The sequence below is a fragment of the Pelophylax lessonae genome, assembly GCF_965119305.1.
Source record: "Pelophylax lessonae genome assembly, chromosome: 1".
In the NCBI taxonomy this organism is placed as follows: Eukaryota; Metazoa; Chordata; class Amphibia; order Anura; family Ranidae; genus Pelophylax; species Pelophylax lessonae.
In genome coordinates, this window is record NC_138768.1 from 498,655,938 (window position 1) to 498,675,610 (window position 19,673).

The window sequence follows — 19,673 nt, forward strand, 5'->3', positions numbered from 1 at the left end:
GGTAAGAGTATTCTGTTGCCCAAGGTCGCTAAGGGTAAGTCCTCCTGCACGCGACGGGGGCCTTCCTTCAAACTCGGCGTAGTTGCCTTTGGGGCGCGGGATAAGGGTAAACCCTTCCGGTGGCCATAAATAGCCGTGGCAGGTATGCCTAAGGCCGGTCAGTCTGGATCGGCGGCCCAGTCCGCCTCTTACTGAAGGGACGCCCTCACCCGTTGTCGGGGTGGGGGGGGGGACGTCTGCGTTGCTTTCAGGAAGCCTGGTTGTCCAGCTTTCGGGACAGGTGAGTTCACGAGTTGGTTCGTTCGGGTTACAAGATCGAGTTTCGATCTTGCCCCGCAGACGGGTTCTTCCTGTCCTATCTCCAGCTGACTCCCGGTTGTTTCAGGAATCTCATGGGGGCGGTGCACGATCTACTGGCCCATGGAGTCATTGTGCCCCTTCCTTTCACGGGACAGGTTTCACGTTTTTTACTCCAACCCGTTCACTGTGCCCAGAAAGGAGGGCAAGGTGCGTCCGATTCTGGACCTAAAGTTTCTGAACAGTTTTGTACAGGTACAGAAGTTCAGGATGGAATCCATCTGGTCGGTGGTGACATCCTTGATGTCGGGGACTTCCTGGCCTCCATTGACTTGAAGGATGCGTCTCGGCACATCCCTCTTTACGAGGGTCATCAGAGGTATCTCAGCTTCGCGGTGGCTGGTGGGCACTACCAGTTTTGTGGCGTTACCTTTTTGGTCTCGCTTCGGCCCCTGGGGTTTTCACCAAGGTGTTGGCTACTGTTCTAGCTTTGCTGCGTTTAACGGGCATTGCAGTCCTCGGTTACCTTTTTTGTTTAGGTCAAGTTCAGGTGTGACTCTGGACGAGCGATCTGGCTGTGGCAGTTTAAATGCTCCAGGAGTTCGGGTGGACCATCAATTTTCAGAAGTCGGCACGGACTCCTTCAACTCGTCTTCAGTACCTGGGGATGGTCCTGGACTCTGCTCAGGTTCAAGTCTTTCTTCCGGAGGACAAACTTGGGATCCTGCGGGACGAGATCAGGACCCTCAGGGGCAACGATCTCTCCTCTTTGCGGGCCTGCATGCAGTCTCTGGGTCTGATAGTTTCGGCTTTTGGAGCTGTCCCGTTTTGCTCAATTTCACACCAGGATTCTGCAAGCGGAGATCCTGGCCAGATGGGACAGAACTCCTCTTTCCTTGGACAGGAGGTTTTCTCTGAGTCATCCAATACGGTCGGATCTCTTGTGGTGGCTCTGGTCGCCATCCTCGATGCAGGGCCAGACCTTCCGGCCTCTGCGGTGGACGATACTCGCCTCGGATGCCAGCCTGTTCGGCTGGGGAGGAGTTCTGGGTGTGCTTTGTGCCCAGGGGACGTGGTCGGCGGTGGAGACTTCATTGCCGATAAACGTCTTGGAGCCCTGAGCGATCAAGCTTTGTCTGTTACGTTGGTCGTCTTAGCTTCAAGGGTGTCCGGTCCGTGTACAGACGGGCAACGCCATGGCTGTGGCTTATGTCGATCACCAAGGGGGCATCTAGAGTGCCCGGGTGGCAAGGGAAGTGGCCGAGATCCTGTTTTGGTGAGTCGCCAGACTTTGGACCAGGGAGGATGGTCCCTGCATCTGGAGGTGTTTCCCCTCCTGTGTGCCCAGTGGGGGACTCCGGACGTGGATCGGTTTGTGTCCCGTCTCAACTAAAAGGTGGATAGGTTTGTGGCCAGAACTTGCGATCCTCTGGCAGACGCCACGGATGCGTTGGTGCCTTGGCATCTGTATCGGCAGCTGTATGCCTTTCCTCCGATTCAACTGTTGTCCAGGTTCCTCCGCAGGTTGTCGTCAGAACGGATGTCAGTCATTCTGGTGGCCCCAGAATGGCCACGGCGGTCCTGGTACGCAGATGTCATTCTGATGGTGGTCGAGCCTCCCTCGCGGCTTCCGCTGCGAGACGGAAAATCAGCCCTTGAGACAGATGATCATCTGGCTTTGCAGTCTATGGCCTTAACGACGTGGCTGTTAAAAGCCAGGTCTTGAGTGATAGAGGTCTTCCACAGGCGGTCATCCCTACCTTGTTAAAGTTACGTAGTCACAGACCAGCTGGTGGCAGCATTAATTGTGGCGGCAATGTGTCCGTATTGGATTGCCAATGAGTATTCTGCTATTCCATAGGTTTTCTGGAATTCTTTTGGGCCTGGGGAAGGGGGGTAATACTCTGATATTAAAAAAAGTAGAGGACACAGCGGGATCTTTCTTGGCTTTGGAGGAGGAAATGAAGCATAGGGAGGCAGCGTGTATAAAAGGCCCAGACTAAGTAGCCTACCAAGCTTGGCAATAGTTCATGGGGGGAAACATGCCAAGAAATGTACCTTTTCATACCGCTCAAAGGGTTTTTTGAATATAGCAATAAGAATGGGAAATTGCTGGCATGGTTGGTCAAAGGACATGCATTGAGATAAAACGCCTTCTGTGTGTAGCAGCCCCCCCAGCACCCCTAATACTTGCCTGTGCCCCCTCTCTGTCCAGCGATGTCCACGAATCCCTTGGCCATCCTGTAACTCTCCTTCCTGATTGAATGAGATACAGCTTCGGCGCCATAGGCTCCCTTGGCTTCGAGTCAGTGAGTCAATCGAGATAGGGGGGGGCGGAACTGAATGGCAGCGCCGTGTCTGAATGGACACACGGAGCTGCAGCTTGGCTCAGGTTCCCCCCATAGCAAGCTGCTTGCTGTGGATGCACTTAATAGGATAGAGGGGCCAGGAGGGACCCGAGAAGAGGAAGATTCGAGCTGCACTGTGCAAAGCCAACTACGCAGAGCAGGTAATTATAACATGTTTGTTTATTTTTTTTTTTTAAAAAGAGACTTTACAATTAGTGTTGAGCGAACACGGACTGTATTATTCGTGTTCGTACCGAATAATTGGATTTTTTGTACCCGAACACGGACACGGACACTTTACTGTATGTTCGGGTAAAAATCCGTGTTCGGTCGTTTTATTTCCGGGTTTTGCATGCTTTGGCGCTCTTTTCATGGCGGGCTTTCAACAGCCAATCAACAATCGTTTAACTGGTGTGCCTTAAGCCATCCCAGCCATGCCTGCAAATGTCTCAGTAGCTGTGATTGGCCGTCTGAAGCATGTGACCAAGTCTTTATAAGTTCGAGGCAGCCGCAGCGGCGTCATTATGCTGCTTAGATTCAGGGACAGAGCACACATCAACGTGCTGGCTGCTGATTAGGGAAAGATAGGCAGGAAAAAACCATTTGTGTCCGGATAGAATTGAGGGACAGGTCGGAGTGTTTAGGCAGGGCGAGTTGTAGGCATTTTAGGGATAGAGTCTGCTGAATTATAGGGTCAGTGTCTTCTACAAACTACAATCGATATTGCTGTGTGGGGGGTGGGGTCTGCACTCAATCCTGATCTACGATCTCTTCTCAATCCTGTTAGGGACAGAGTCTGCTGAATTTTAGGGAAACTGTGTTCTACAAACTACAATCGATATTGCTGTGTGGTGTGGGATTGGAGATAGGCAGGTGTCAGTGATCCACATCCATTTTTCTGTGTGTGAGCTGCAGTGAACACAATCTTTTTGGGCTGCAGTGAACACAATCTTTTTGGGCTGCAGTGAACACAATCTTTTTGGGCTGCAGTGAACACAATCTTTTTGGGCTGCAGTGAACACAATCTTTTTGGGCTGCAGTGAACACAATCTTTTTGGGGTGCAGTGAACAAAATCTTTTTGGGGTGCAGTGAACACAATCCTTTTTGGTGTGCAGTGAACACAATCTTTGTGGGGTGCAGTGAACAAAATCCTTTGTGGGGTGCAGTGAACACAATCTTTTTGGGGTGCAGTGAACAAAATCCTTTTTGGGGTGCAGTGAACAACATCCTTTTTGGGGTGCAGTGAACACAATCTTTTTGGGGTGCAGTGAACAAAATCCTTTGTGGGGTGCAGTGAACACAATCTTTTTGGGGTGCAGTGAACACAATCTTTTTGGGGTGCAGTGAACAAAATCCTTTTTGGGGTGCAGTGAACAAAATCCTTTTTGGGGTGCAGTGAACAAAATCATTTTTGGGGTGCAGTGAACACAATCTTTTTGGGGTGCAGTGAACACAATCTTTGTGGGGTGCAGTGAACACAATCTTTTTGGGGTGGAGTGAACAACATCCTTTTTGGGGTGCAGTGAACACAATCTTTTTGGGGTGCAGTGAACACAATCTTTTTGGGGTGCAGTGAACACAATCTTTTTGGGGTGCAGTGAACACAATCTTTGTGGGGTACAGTGAACAGAATCTTTGTGGGGTGCAGTGAACACAATCTTTGGGGGGTACAGTGAACACAATCTTTGTGAGGTGCAGTGAACACAATCATTGTGGGGTGCAGTGAACTCAATCTTTGTGGGGTACAGTGAACACAATCTCATACTTCTGAAGGTTTGAGGGTGCTGCCTGTTCCATACTCCCCCTACTCCTCATCTAGCCTTTTAGGGGTACAAACAATAGTAATTGGGGCCTAGTGTGGTTGTGTACGTGTGATATACATACACTTTTTTGGGATCATATTTTCTATTCCGCTATTTAATCAAAAACCTTTGGGGATCAGTTAAATTGGGGGATAGTCTGTGTTGGTACGTGTGAGAGAGATCCACCTTTCCAAGTTGTTGGGGTTCATCTCATACTTCTGAAGGTTTGAGGGTGCTGCCTGTTCCATACTCCCCCTACTCCTAGCCTTTTAGGGGTACAAACAATAGTAATTGGGGCCTAGTGTGGTTGTGTACGTGTGATATACATACACTTTTTTGGGATCATATTTTCTATTCCGCTATTTAATCAAAAACCTTTGGGGATCAGTTAAATTGGGGGATAGTCTGTGTTGGTACGTGTGAGAGAGATCCACCTTTCCAAGTTGTTGGGGTTCATCTCATACTTCTGAAGGTTTGAGGGTGCTGCCTGTTCCATACTCCCCCTACTCCTCATCTAGCCTTTTAGGGGTACAAACAATAGTAATTGGGGCCCAGTGTGGTTGTGTACGTGTGATATACATACACTTTTTTGGGATCATATTTTCTATTCCGCTATTTAATCAAAAACCTTTGGGGATCAGTTAAATTGGGGGATAGTCTGTGTCGGTACGTGTGAGAGAGATCCACCTTTCCAAGTTGTTGGGGTTCATCTCATACTTCTGAAGGTTTGAGGGTGCTGCCTGTTCCATACCCCCCCTACTCCTCATCTAGCCTTTTAGGGGTACAAACAATAGTAATTGGGGCCTAGTGTGGTTGTGTACGTGCGAGATACATACACTTTTTTTGATCATATTTCCTATTCCGCTATTCAATAAAAACCTTTGAGGATCAATTGAATTGCGGGATAGTCTGTGTCGGTACGTGTGAGAGAGATCCACCTTTCCAAGTTGTTGGGGTTCATCTCATACTTCTGAAGGTTTGAGGGTGCTGCCTGTTCCATACTCCCCCTACTCCTCATCTAGCCTTTTAGGGGTACAAACAATAGTAATTGGGGCCTAGTGTGGTTGTGTACGTGTGATATACATACACTTTTTTTGGATCATATTTTCTATTCCGCTATTTAATCAAAAACCTTTGGGGATCAGTTAAATTGGGGGATAGTCTGTGTTGGTACGTGTGAGAGAGATCCACCTTTCCAAGTTGTTGGGGTTCATCTCATACTTCTGAAGGTTTGAGGGTGCTGCCTGTTCCATACTCCCCCTACTCCTCATCTAGCCTTTTAGGGGTACAAACAATAGTAATTGGGGCCCAGTGTGGTTGTGTACGTGTGATATACATACACTTTTTTGGGATCATATTTTCTATTCCGCTATTTAATCAAAAACCTTTGGGGATCAGTTAAATTGGGGGATAGTCTGTGTCGGTACCTGTGAGAGAGATCCACCTTTCCAAGTTGTTGGGGTTCATCTCATACTTCTGAAGGTTTGAGGGTGCTGCCTGTTCCATACCCCCCCTACTCCTCATCTAGCCTTTTAGGGGTACAAACAATAGTAATTGGGGCCTAGTGTGGTTGTGTACGTGTGATATACATACACTTTTTTTGGATCATATTTTCTATTCCGCTATTTAATCAAAAACCTTTGGGGATCAGTTAAATTGGGGGATAGTCTGTGTCGGTACGTGTGAGAGAGATCCACCTTTCCAAGTTGTTGGGGTTCATCTCATACTTCTGAAGGTTTGAGGGTGCTGCCTGTTCCATACCCCCCCTACTCCTCATCTAGCCTTTTAGGGGTACAAACAATAGTAATTGGGGCCTAGTGTGGTTGTGTACGTGCGAGATACATACACTTTTTTTGATCATATTTCCTATTCCGCTATTCAATAAAAACCTTTGAGGATCAATTGAATTGCGGGATAGTCTGTGTCGGTACGTGTGAGAGAGATCCACCTTTCCAAGTTGTTGGGGTTCATCTCATACTTCTGAAGGTTTGAGGGTGCTGCCTGTTCCATACTCCCCCTACTCCTCATCTAGCCTTTTAGGGGTACAAACAATAGTAATTGGGGCCCAGTGTGGTTGTGTACGTGTGATATACATACACTTTTTTTGGATCATATTTTCTATTCCGCTATTTAATTTAACTGGGCCTCCATGCGAGACCTGTGTGCCTTGTTGCGCTGTTTTGAGTACTCCACCAACATGGCCAGTGGCAATGACGCCGTTCTCAGCTTAACTATCCCACTTCTATGCCTCCTTGAAAAAACAATTCGGGCGATGATGGAAGAGGATGTGGCACAGGATGAGGAGGAGGAGGAGGATGAAGAGGTAACATTTCCAAGGCTTTCAGGGCAGTCATTCGCAAGGGGCTCCGAGGGTGGGTTCCTGCACACGCAAACGCCAGGGACGCAATTGTCCAGCAGGGGCACAGTTCTGGAGGATGAGGAGGAGCTGGAGGAGGAGATGGAACCATGTTCACAGCAGGGTGGCACCCAGGCCAGCTCATGGCCATCACTGGTGCGTGGCTGGGGGGATACAGAGGACACGGACGATACACCTCCCACAGAGGACAGCCTTTCGTTGCCTCTGGGCAGCCTGGCACACATGAGCGATTACATGCTGCAGTGTCTCCACAACGACCGCCGAGTTGCCCACATTCTAACTTGTGCTGATTACTGGGTGGCCACGCTGCTGGATCCCCGTTACAAGGACAACGTACCGTCCTTAATTCACTCACTGGAGCGCGATCGCAAGATGCGCGAGTACAAGCGCACGCTGGTAGACGCCATGCTGCTGGCATTCCCATCTGACAGCGGGGCCACAGTGGAAGCACAAGGCGGAGGAGGAGGAGGAGGTCGCCAACGCAACCAGGGCACCGCCAGCACCTCAGAAGGCAGGGTTAGCATGGCCGAAATGTGGAAAAGCTTTGTCAGCACGCCACAACAAACAGCAGCACCAGCAGCTCAGATGGAACGTCTTAGCAGGAGGCAGCATTTTACCAACATGGTGGAGCAGTATGTGTGCACACGCCTACATGTAGTGAATGACGGGTCTGCCCCCTTCAACTTCTGGGTCTCCAAATTGGGCACATGGCTTGAGCTTGCCCTTTACGCCTTGGAGGTGCTGGCGTGCCCTGCAGCCAGTGTATTATCTGAACGGGTATTTAGCACGGCTGGGGGCGTTATAACAGACAAGCGCAGCCGCCTGTCCAGAGACAATGTGGACAAGCTCACGTTCATTAAAATGAACCAGGCATGGATCCCACGGGACTTTTCCGTACCTTATGCAGAATAGCAATGGATACCGACCTTACCCACCCATTGTTCCATTTTTGCTCTTTCTCACTCTTTTGGGGTGTACCCTCATTTAAAATTTTTGAAAAGAAGCAGTGTTGGCTACCTCGTCCTCCTCCTCAGGGCCAGATTAATGTAGGGGCTATTGGAGCTGCAGCTCCAGGCCCCTACCTTTTATATAGGCCCCGGGTTGGCCATATTCACTGTTACCGCTCTTCTGTCACTTGTAAACACAGAAGTCTGGCTTCTATGCTCGCTTCCCCAGGCAGCACCCTCAGAACCTCCCCACACAGCGTGAAGGCCGGACAAGGAGGGACAGTTGGCGATGCATGGATGTGTTTATGGGCTTCAGAGACAGCATCCCATGTTGAATTAGGCATGCATGGCTGCACCCTTCCTCCTCTGGGTGCATGGCAAGGCACGGCCCTTAAGGCCCTTCAAAATCCTCAGCACCAAGCCCATGATGCTGTTAATCCGGCCCTGGTCCTCCTCCACCGCCGCTTCCACCTACACCGCCCATAGGTGTGCGCAGCCTATTGCATTAAGGTGTGCACCCCAAAGTTGAAATACACATGCATGTGTTTGCCAGCAGGGAGAGTAATGTATCGGGGCCATGTACCTGTAGGCAAGGAGAAATAGAGCAGAGCAGGTCCCAGGGAGATCTTTCCCATCTCCTCACTGGCAATGCTATGTGCCCTAGGTGATTAGGGTGTGCCCAGGCACACCCAGCACACCCTGTGCGCACGCCTATGTCACCGCCACATCCACCACCACCTCAACCTCCCTCCTACTCCATATGGGCCTCGTCCTTCAGAGATGAAGAAGAACATTGTTTTATTTTTCTGTTTTTTTTTTTTGTTGTTTTAAGTTATTTCCCTATCCACATTTGTTTGCAGAGCACTTGCCATGCTCTTAATTACGTTTTGCTGCCATTTGCAGCACTCTAGCCCTTTCCTTTGGTGTTTTAGAGCCATTTTAGTGCCTTAAAGTTCGGGTCCCCATTGACTTCAATGGGGTTCGGTGTCCGGGAAAAGTTCGGTAAAAGTCCGGGACACGGACCCGGACTTTTTTTTAAAGTTCGGCCGAACCCGTCGAACACGGACATCTAGGTGTTCGCTCAACCCTATTTACAATCACTTTAATCCCCTGATGTAACAACTAGAGAGAAAAGCCTCTTCTGGTCAAACTTCCCTCTCAGTCTGATGGGACGTATTAAATCTTATTAAAATTTTACTTCTACCCAAATTCAACAATGTATTTAGAAATTGTCCTGTCTGGCTGTCGATCTATTCTTTAGAGAACTGAACCAATGCATAAGTGCATTTATTTGTAAAGGGGCTTCATCAAGACAAGCTAGACCTACTTTTCACTTGCCTGTCCACAGGGGTGAATTTAGCTCACCTGACTTCCACATGTCTTTTTGGGCTGCAGTTTTAGTTGCAGGTGGTGGTTTGTACAGGTAATGGATAATATAGCAGTCTGTTTGGAAGCTGCCTGTCTGGGATCTGTTACAGAGCTAGGTGAAGTCTTTAGGGCTCTTTCACATGGGCGATCCGATCAGATCCGCCTGTCAGTTTTTTAGGCAGATCTGATCGGATCCTCCATGCAGCTCTATGGGGCAGCGGATGTCAGCGGAGACACCTCCGCTGACACCCGCTGCCATCCGCATCCGATCCTGTCCGTGAAATCTGGACGGATGGAAACCCTATTTTTCCATCCGTTCAGTAATCGGATCGGATCTGATGAGAGCGGACAAGCGGTCCGCTCTCATCCGATCCCCCATAGAGGGCAGCGGGGGCTGAGACACCTCCCTCTCCGATCTGCAAGCGGAGACGGAGTTGTCATCCGCCGGCTCAGCGGGGATCGTGGATCGATTCCCGCTGAGCAACACTGATCCGCCTGCGGAGGCGGACCGTGTGAAAGAGGCCTTAGGGGCCACAGGGCATTCCCTTGACTAACCAAAACTACTCTGGGCCATGGCTAGATGATTTCCCTACATCTGTCTCTACATGTCCCTACCACCATCCCCAGCTTTAGCCTTACTAGGTATACATGAGGACACAGGCTGCCTCATAATCTTCCCCAATGCCTGCAGTGCCCTTTCTCTGAATTCGGTCAGTGTTGTGTTACCGCTGTATAAACTGACTTTTATATAAATAGGAGTTATCCAAAGCAATTCTGTAGTATCTGGTTGCCATGGATAGAACAGTAGGATTACAGACCATATTTCTCCTTTTGATTAGGTATTCCTCTTTTTTTTCTCCCTCCCCCTCCTCCTCTTTGCGCTTCTGTCCCTTTTTTGCTCTTCCAGTTTCCCTCTTTTCTGACCTTTGACCTCCTTTCCCCACCTTTGGCACTTCTGGTTATGTTTTTAAAAATGCCTACACCTTCTGGAGCAATATTCCTAGCACAGTTTCTATGTTGATCTGTGATTGAGGCTATACAACTGTAAACTGTTTTACTAGCTATGTATAATAAAGAAATCCTTTACTTAAAAAAAGTAAATAAACTTTAGTTTTTCTATTCCTCAACATCCAACTCTGGTGCCTGCCTGGAAAGTCCTTAGACAAGCCGTCCTTTGCATTAAGTTGTGCCTACACTTTCCAAAGTGGAGGAATGTTTAAACTTTGTGGAGGCTTGGATAACTTTAATCTCTGATGCTTGGGTTCAGGTGGTGGTATTCCATAGCTACAAATTGGAATTTTGCTCCTTGGTTTCTCAGCTCCAACTTGTGTCAAGAGGAAAGGATCATTGCTGCTCTATATCATTTATTCACCTAGGCTTGTCGGGAATAGGGGCGATCCTTTCATCTTACATTTGCTAACCCACTGGATTGGTATCAGAACAAGAGTGCACTCCATGTTCTGGGACACAGGAATATGCTTTCACCTCTACTTGGAGCAGCGCCATAAGCAATCAAACAGTTCAACCTATGTATGATAAAAAAACACATAAACTGCGCTCAGATATAAGTAATAATAAAGTCCAGCTGCTAGCACATAGTCGGGTCCATAAATATTGGGACATCGACACAATTCTAATCTTTTTGGCTCTATACACCACCACAATAGATTTGAAATGCAACAAACAAGATGTGCTTTAACTGCAGACTATCAGCTTTAATTTGAGGGTATTTACATCCAAATCAAGAGAACGGTGTAGGAATTGCAACAGTTTGTATATGTGCCTCCCACTTTTTAAGGGACCAAAAGTAATGGGACAATTGGCTGCTCAGCTGTTCCATGGCCAGGTGTGTGTTATTCCCTCATTATCACATTTACAAGGAGCAGATAAAAGGTCCAGAGTTCATTTCAAGTGTGCTATTTGCATTTGAAGTCTGTTGCTGTCAACTCTCAATATGAGATTCAAAGAGCTGTCACTTTCAGTGAAGCAAGCCATCATTGGGCTGAAAAAAAAACCCATCAGAGAGAGAGCAAAAACATTAGGTGTGGCCAAATCAACTGTTTGGAACATCCTTAAAAAGAAAGAACGCACCAGTGAGCTCAACAACACAAAAAGACCCAGAAGACCACGGAAAACAACTGTGGTGGATGACCATAGCAAACACACACACACACACACACACACACATCATAGGTTGAACTGGATGGACTGATGTCTTTTTTCCAACCTCCCTATGTAACTATGTAACCGAATAATTCTTTCCCTGATGAAGAAAACACCCTTCACAACAGTTGGCCAGATCAAGAACACTCTCCAGGAGGTAGGTGTATGTGTGTCAAAGTCAACAATCAAGAGAAGACTTTACTAGAGTGAATACAGAGGGTTCACCACAAGATGTAAACCATTGGTGAGCCTCAAAAACAGGAAGGCCAGATTAGAATTTGCCAAACATCTAAAAAAGCCTTCTCAGTTCTGGAACAACATCTCATGGACAGACGAGACCAAGATCAACTTGTACCAGAGTGATGGGAAGAGAAGAGTATGGAGAAGGAAAGGAACTGCTCATGATCCAAAGCATACCACCTCATCAGTGAAGCATGGTGGTGGTAGTGTCATGGCGTGGGCATGTATGGCTGCCAATGGAACAGATTCTCTTGTATTTATTGATGTGACTGCTGACAAAAGCAGCAGGATGAATTCTGAAGTGTTTCAGGCAATATTATCTGCTTATATTCAGCCAAATGCTTCAGAACTCATTGGACGGCGCTTCACAGTGCAGATGGACAATGACCCGAAGCATACTGCGAAAGCAACCAAAGAGTTTATTAAGGGAAAGAAGTGGAATGTTATGCAATGGCCAAGTCAATTACCTGACCTGAATCCAATTAAACATGTATTTTACTTGCTGAAGACAAAACTGAAGGGAAAATGCCCCCAAAACAAGCAGGAACTGAAGACAGTTGCAGTGGAGGCCTGGCAGAGCATCACCAGGGATGAAACCCAGCGTTTGGTGATGTCTATGAGTTCCAGACTTCAGGCTGTAATTGACCGCAAAGGATTTGCAACCAAGTATTAAAAAGTGAAAGTTTGATTGTTAATCTGTCCCATTACTTTTGGTCCCTTAAAAAGTGGGTTGCACATATTTGAACTGTTGTAATTCCTACACCATTCACCTGATTTGGATGTAAATACCCTCAAATTAAAGCTGAAAGTCTGCAGTTAAAGCACATCTTGTTTGTTTTATTTCAAATCCATTGTGGTGGTGTATAGAGCCAATAAGATTAGAATTGTGTCAATGTTTCAATATTTATGGACCTGACTATGCAGGAATAATGGCATAAAACAGTAATAGTCATAAAAAGTACAGCGTTGGAAAAAAAGTCCAATGGTTCAGAAGGAGTCAAATGATATGCAAAGGAGCAAATGTGGAGGAAAATTGAGGAAAGATCCAGCCATAAGCACCACCATCACCAAACACACTGCCTTTTACCTCAAAACGTGGACCCCTTATTACGGAGGGTGAAACGAGCTAGATAATTTAATCTCTGGCTCTGAAACCACCACAAGCACCCATCAAATCCTCAAACCGGGAAGATAGTCAGATTCAAGTATCTTCCAAACGCGTAGGGAGGAGACCAGACGTGTGGCGTCATTGCGCACCCGGACGTAGCAGCTATCTTTATGGTTGGAAACTAACGGATTCCAAGTCTTTTTATTGTGATTTACCATCTGCTCAAATTTTCGCACACCTTGGGAGAAACTTGAATCTGACTACATCTTTAAGGACTCGAGGGGCGCTTGTGGTTTCCGAGGCAGAGATTAAATTATCTAGCTCATTTGACCCTCCCTAATAGGGGGTCCACGTTTTGGTGTAAGAGGCAGTGTGTTTGGTGATGGTGGTTGTTCTGGCTAGATCTTTCCTCGATTTCCATCCACATTTGCTTCTTTGCACATCATTTGACTCCTTCTGAACCATTGGACTTTTTTTTTTTTTTTTTTTTTTTTATTAGCGCTGTACGTTTTTGACAATTCAACCTATGTATCAATGCACAGTTTACAGATCTCCATCAAGCTTTCTTGGGTCTTCTGGACCAAGGTGTCATTGCTCCAATTCCTGTGACAGATTAGTTTCAATGATTTTAGTCCACCCTTTAAAATGGTATCCCTTGTAGCCATCATCTTTGCAAGACCAGTGTTTGAACTAGTGGTTTTATCTTGTAAGGAGCCATTTTCAGTTTTACAGTGGAACAAGGTGGTACTGAAGCCTAGGTCTCCCTTCTGGGCCTAATGTAGTTTCTGGCTTTCAAGCAGGACATTGCTTTTTTGTCCCTCTGTCTGGCTTCAGTTCATCAAAGATAAAGTTGTCTGTTGTTTGGATGTGGATTGGCCTGTAAAAGTCTATTTGGAAGCCACTACTTTCAGAAAGACTTGATTCTATTTTGTCATGCAAGATTGTCCCCGAAAGGTGACATTCCATTTCATTCCACTATTTCTTGGTAGCTCACAGATCATCATCAAAGCGTCTAGTCTCAAGCATTGTTTGGTTCTCCCCTTTTCTGTCGAGGCACTCTACTAAAATCTGTGAGTTCCCCTTTTGGATTTTGGCATCAAGCCGCTGTTTCCTAGATTTGCAAGGCTGACACCTGGTCTGTTCACCTGTTCTGAAGTTCTAGTAGTTAGATGTTTGGACCTTATTTGATGCCAGCTTTAGGTTTAAGATTTTTTTTGGGACTCTTGGACCTACAGACAGTTTCCGTTTTTGTTCTTTATTGGGCCTGCTGGCATTTGTTTGTTGTGTTTTCCACCCCTCGGTTGGGCTGCTTTTGATTATCCTGAAGGTGGGACTTTCTGTGTCCCATCAATGGACAAGAAATGAAATTGGACCCTTGTGGTTACCATAAAATCCTTTTCTCTATTCATTGACGGATGCGGTTCTCTCCGATTCATATCAGTAGGGTTATACTGCTCCCTACAGTAGTAGGACACTAGGCAGAAAAAAGTTCTGGCTACACCTATGGGCAGTCCCGGAGGGTACACCCTCTGTCTTCCTGCATAGGATGTCAGTTTTAATCTGCCTAGTCAGGAGTAAGGACCTAGTTCCTTGCTAGGATCTTTGGTTTTGCCATTTTATTGTAGCCTTGGCTGCAGTTATAGCGGCAGCCATCTGGGGGGGTGGTTTTCGGCCATTTTCCAGTGGATTTTCTGCTGTAAAGGTCGGTGGTAGTCCCTGGAGGCATTCTTTTGCTGGAAGGAACCCCTCCCCCTCATTCAGGGCTGCTTCCTGGCTCACTATTTTCTCTGAGCCACAGTTGGGACCCTCCTAATCCGATTGCAATCTGGGGACAGTGAGTTACTGAGGGTAGTCTCTCTCTCTTTGGGGGGGTTAGTTAGTGCATGCCTGACCTTCGGGGGGGGGGGGGGGCGATGTAGCACTGTGGGGCCGCTTTCTTTAAAAAAAAAAAAACATAAATTGTCAATTTTTTTTGGCAAATTTTTCTGGCAGGTTCCTCAGGTTCCCCTGCAGGCCATGTATCACCACCTGACCCCCTCAGAGGCCGCCGGGCCTTTCCGGATCTCCACTGTCCATCAATGCATTTTCGGTGGTTCGGGAAGCTATTTGGCCTGGGTGGAGGTGCGCTGCAACATTTCCCCACCTACCCCTACCCCTGTCCCTGCCTCCTCTGATGTCTCGGATTCTGAGTCTGACTCTGCCGCCGCAGATGTGGGCCTCCCTGCTGGGTCTGGTACCTCGCGCCCTGTCTCCTCGGGTGATGAGAACGACTTTTCACCTCACCTGCCATGCATTATACAGGCGCTGGTTGATGCACTGGTTGTTTCGGTGCGTGACACCCTGCGATTTGGAAGACGCAGTGGCCGCTGCGCCTGGGGCACAGGTAGTGTCAGGCCCTTGCATGCCACCCAGAGCAGCTTGTTTTGCTAGCAGGCTTATGTAGGATGGGACCGTCTGAAACGTTCCCCTGGGGTGTCTAAGCGCCTGCTAGACGTTACCCTTTTGTGGAGTCTCTGGTACTGTGGACTGTTCCTCCTATGGTGGACGTGCGGTCTCTAGGGTGCATTGGCCTACCGTTGTTCCGGTGGAGGAATCCCCGTTCTTTAAGGACTTGGGGGGGATAGCATGGCGCGTGCGGTGGCTCGCAATCTGTACTACCTGGCGGGTCTGCACTGGGCTTCCCTCCTGCCCTGGGGGAGCTGTTGGACCAGCTGGCGCAGGTGCTGTGATTTGTTTTCAATGCCGCGTTGGACTCCTTTTTTCTTGGGTGTTTAGCCGGCGTATACTTGACTAAGTGTTGGTCTGCGGATCAAACTTCTAAGAAGGCCTTAATGGATCTCCCCTTTCAAGGGGATCGTCTGTTTAAAGCTGCCCTGGGGGACATTATACAAGGGTCTCACGGGGGTAAGAGTGCTTTCTTCCACAGGCTAACAAGGGTTGGGGCCTTTGGCGCGGACGAGGTCCCTCCCTTTCGGCTCACCACAGTTTCTTCGTCCCTTGGGGACAGTCGATGTGGCAAAAGACTTCCGAACGACCCTAGTCTGGACAAGAAATCGTTTTTTTTTCCAGGCCTGTGGACGAGACCTACTTGGCCTGAAGGTGCATCCTCACCCATCTATGGGGTGGGGGGTCGTCCTTGCTGGTTCTTGGACCTACGGCTGGCTGAATCCCAGGCAGCTGGGTTTAGGGGGTCATGCGGTCCAGTTGCAAGATCGGGTTTTGATCCGTTTTTTTCCAGTGAGTTTCTCTTCCAATGTCTCTGGCTCGCTTGCAGGCGCTCTTTGGGGCAGCTCTGGCTCTGGTTCAAAAAGCTGGACCTTCTGGCCCTTTGATTGTTCCGTGCAGATCAGACATTTGAGGCGGTATCGGTTCGCACAATGGTGGCTTCCCTGCATCAGGGGGATTCCTGGCCTCTGTAGACCTCAAGATGCCTACCTTCACATCCCATTGTGTTCAGGACACCAATGGGTTCTCTGCTTTTACCGTGGGGAAGGATCTCTATCGGTTTGTGGCATTTTCCTTGTTCTCACTTCTGCTACTCGGGTCTTCAGAATGGTGTTGGCTCCGATCCTGGCACTGTTGCGACAGCAGGGCATATTAGTCCCGGGTTCCTGGTCGATCTGCTTCTCCGTGTGGAGTCCCCTACGGTGCTGACAAACGGATCTGGAAGTCACCACGAGAACTCTGGAAGCGTTCAGGTGGGTTCTGAACCTTCAGAAGTCATCCCTTGTCCCTTCCATGAGACTGGACTATCTGGGCCTGACTTTGGACTCACCCTCAGTCAGGGTGTTTTCTCCCTCCGGGGAAAAAAACTCTTGGAACTTCAGACTGCGGTTCAACTGTTACTGTCCCGCACATGGTCGTCCCTTTGGACCTTCATGCAAGTTCTCGGACTGATGGTGCCGTCTTTAGAGACGGTCCCTTTCGCTCAATCCCTCTCGGGGATCCCCCAGAAGGCGATCCTTCTTGAATGTGACTAGATTCCAAACTCTCTGGACTTTCGGTTCCGGCTGGGCTGGCTGACCAGGGAGTCTTGATCTGGAATCTCTCATTCCCTTTTTTCCTGACAATTATCACAATGGATACAAGCCTGTCCGGGTGGGGAGGAGTCTTCGGCAGGTTCTCTGCTTTGGGAGTATGGTCCCTGGAAGATCCAGGTTATCGATCACTGTCTTGGGTCTGAGAGCGATCCGGCTTTGCCTGGTTCACTGGATTGGGCAGCTGCCTGTTGCACGTTCAATAGACTATGCCATGATCGTGGCTTATGTCATCCCCCAAGGGAGCACCAAGGGTGTCCTTGCGGCCTTGGACGTGTCAATTCTTTGTTGGGCAGTGCGCCTTGTTCCAGCTCTTCCGCTGTTCCCTTTCCAGGTGTGGAGACCTTGGCGGGTGGGTTGCCTCAGTCAACAGGCCTTGGATGCAGGGAAATGGTCCCTTCATCCAGGGGTGTTTCAGCAGTTGTGCCTTCATTGGGGGCACTCCAGACGTGGACCTGTTGGTGTCGCATCTACAGGATAGTTCTACGGTTTGTGGCCCATGGGTGCAATGGTGGCACCATGGGTTCTGTCATTGGCAAGAACATACGCGAAGTTCAACTTGAATGATGCCGTGGAGTTTAGCATGGTCACCTGCGCACGGCTGCCGCCGGCATGGTCGTGTGTGCATGCTCACGGGTGGGCCAAGGTCCGTATCATCTGTGGTCTGCCTTTTCTCCCAAGTTGCTGCCAAAATTTTTTCGCAGGATCGAGGAGGAAGGGATTCTGGTCTTTCCCGTGGCTCCAGACTGGCCTCGCCGAGCTTGGTACGCCGGTCTGGTCAGGCTAGCTGCAGACGCTCCTTGGATAATTCCTCTCAGGGAGGAGTTATTGTCTCCAGGGCCCATCTCCCATCCAACTTTACGGTCCCTAGCTTTGCCGACTTGGCTGTTGAATGCCAGGTGCTGAAGGAAGGGGGTTTGGTTGCTTCAGTGATTCCCACCCTGCTTGAAGCGTGGGAAGCGACTTCTAGGGTGATTTTTGTTCATCATTCGAGACATATCGTAGGCCCCCCCCCCTCGCTCTTATTCGGTGGCCCGGATCTTGGCTTCCTTCAACGGGGAGTTGATCAAAAGTTGGCATTGAGTACTGTCAAGGGTCAGGTTTTCGGCTTATTTCTTCCACAGGCCGTTGGCCGCCTTTGCCCTGGTATGTGACTTCTTCCAGGGGGGGGGACATTTGGTACTTCCGGTGCGACCTCCATCACCAACTGGGGACCTTTTATTTGGTGCAGTCGGTTCTTTAAGAACCTCTGTTTGTGAGTATTCGGGGGTATCCCCTGCCTACCGTATTACAGAAGGTGGCCTTCTTGGTTGCTGTCACTCTGCGCGCAGGTGTCGGCACTGGCGACATTGTCCTGTCGTTCTCCCTATATGTTGATCATGGGGCCAAGTGGTACTTCACGGGGACGTTGTATTCCCATCTTGTGTCCTGAGCCCTCCCATCCTAAGGAATGTGCATTGCTTACTCTGTTTAGAGTGCGGGCACTCAAGGTGTACTTGGTGACTACTGAATCTTTCCGTAAGTCAGGCTCGCTCTCTGTACTTACGGATGGCCCGTGAACGGGTCTGCCTGTGTCTGCTGCGTCTATTCCCGGATGGATCGGACAGACAGTGGTGCAGGTTTATTAAATTAAGGGTCAGGTCCTAGCTTTTTCCCTGTTTTGGCGTGTTGTACTCGGGCGCATAGTGCTTCCTGGGCTTTTCGCCTTGTAGGCATCTTTGCTCCAGGTTGCAAGACGGCTACCTAGTAGTCTGTTTACACCTTTGCCAAATTTTATAAGGTGGATGTGCTGGCATCTGCAGATGCCTCTTTTGACCGCAAAGTTTTTTTTTGCTGGCTGCTGTCTGAAGGGTTTTTGGTTTTCCTTGAGGGTGTTTGCTGTTTGTTTCAGGTGGGTCTCATCTTTTGTTCTGCTTAGTCCTATGTTGCCTGGTTGGCTATGTTTAGCCTTGGGGACTTGTTCTTTTCTGCTGTTCCCACCCCTCATTTTATGGCACTGCTTTGGAACGTCCCTACTGATATGAATCAGAGAGATCTGCGTCTGTCAATGAACGATAGAGAAAACTGGATTTTTTGACTCATCGTCAAATCCTTTTCTTTTAAGTTCATTGACGGATGCAGTACCCCCCCCCCCCCCCTCTATTTTGAGTTGGGTTTGTGTTCCTTTTGACACTGCTTTGATACAAAACTGACATCCTACGCAGGTAGAGAGAGGGTGTACCCTCAGGGACTGCCCATAGGCGTAGCCAGAACTTTTTTTCTGCCTAGTGTCCTACACCTGTAGGGGGCAGTATAACCCCACTGATATGAATCGGAGAGAACTGCGTCCATCAATGAACTTAAGAGAAAAGGATTTTACGGTAAGTCAAAAATCCAGTTTTTGGCGTCCCATTGAGGGACAGAGGGCTCACTCATTTGTGTTTTATATCATACTGTTCCTTCCTTCTCTGCTACAAACTTGAGGCATGCTTGTAGTAGGAGAGGCTATCCTGGCCTGGCCTACACTTTGTTTGCTAGTGTTTAATCCCCTGTAGATGGGAGTAGAACCCGAAGGCTCAAAGCCTTCCTCTCTCCCCCAAAGGACCAAGGCTATATGCATATGGGCAGATTTGTCTGTGCAGCATAAGGACACTGCATATTTCTGGTGTTCCAGATTTTTTAGAACTTGGTATAGTGGCTCAGACATAAATGGGTAGAGGCAGTTGTATGCGTATGCTCCCCTATTTTTGTAATTTAGTGTGCACAGACAACTCACTGAATGCACCTTATTTGTGTTTGGTGCTTTACATGTGTGTGCGCTTCTTTACACAAATACCTACTTACAACCACTTTCACCCATCCATGTGTGCGAGTGGTTGCAGGTACCTCCCTAGGACATCCAGCACACCAGAAATAAGCAGAGTCTTTGTTCTTCATGTGCAAATGCACCAATGTGCATGTAGCCTTAAATGTATTAGGCATATCCTATTTTCATTAAAGTCAATT

At 48.4% G+C, this 19,673-nt stretch overlaps 1 protein-coding gene across 3 annotated transcripts in view; it reads left to right on the forward strand.

Moving 5' to 3' along the window:
• The window catches only part of LOC309568163 (BTB/POZ domain-containing protein 2), a 285,622-nt gene that overhangs the window by 123,833 nt on the left and 142,116 nt on the right, over positions 1-19,673 (forward strand). The gene's annotated exons all lie outside the window — the stretch shown is intronic.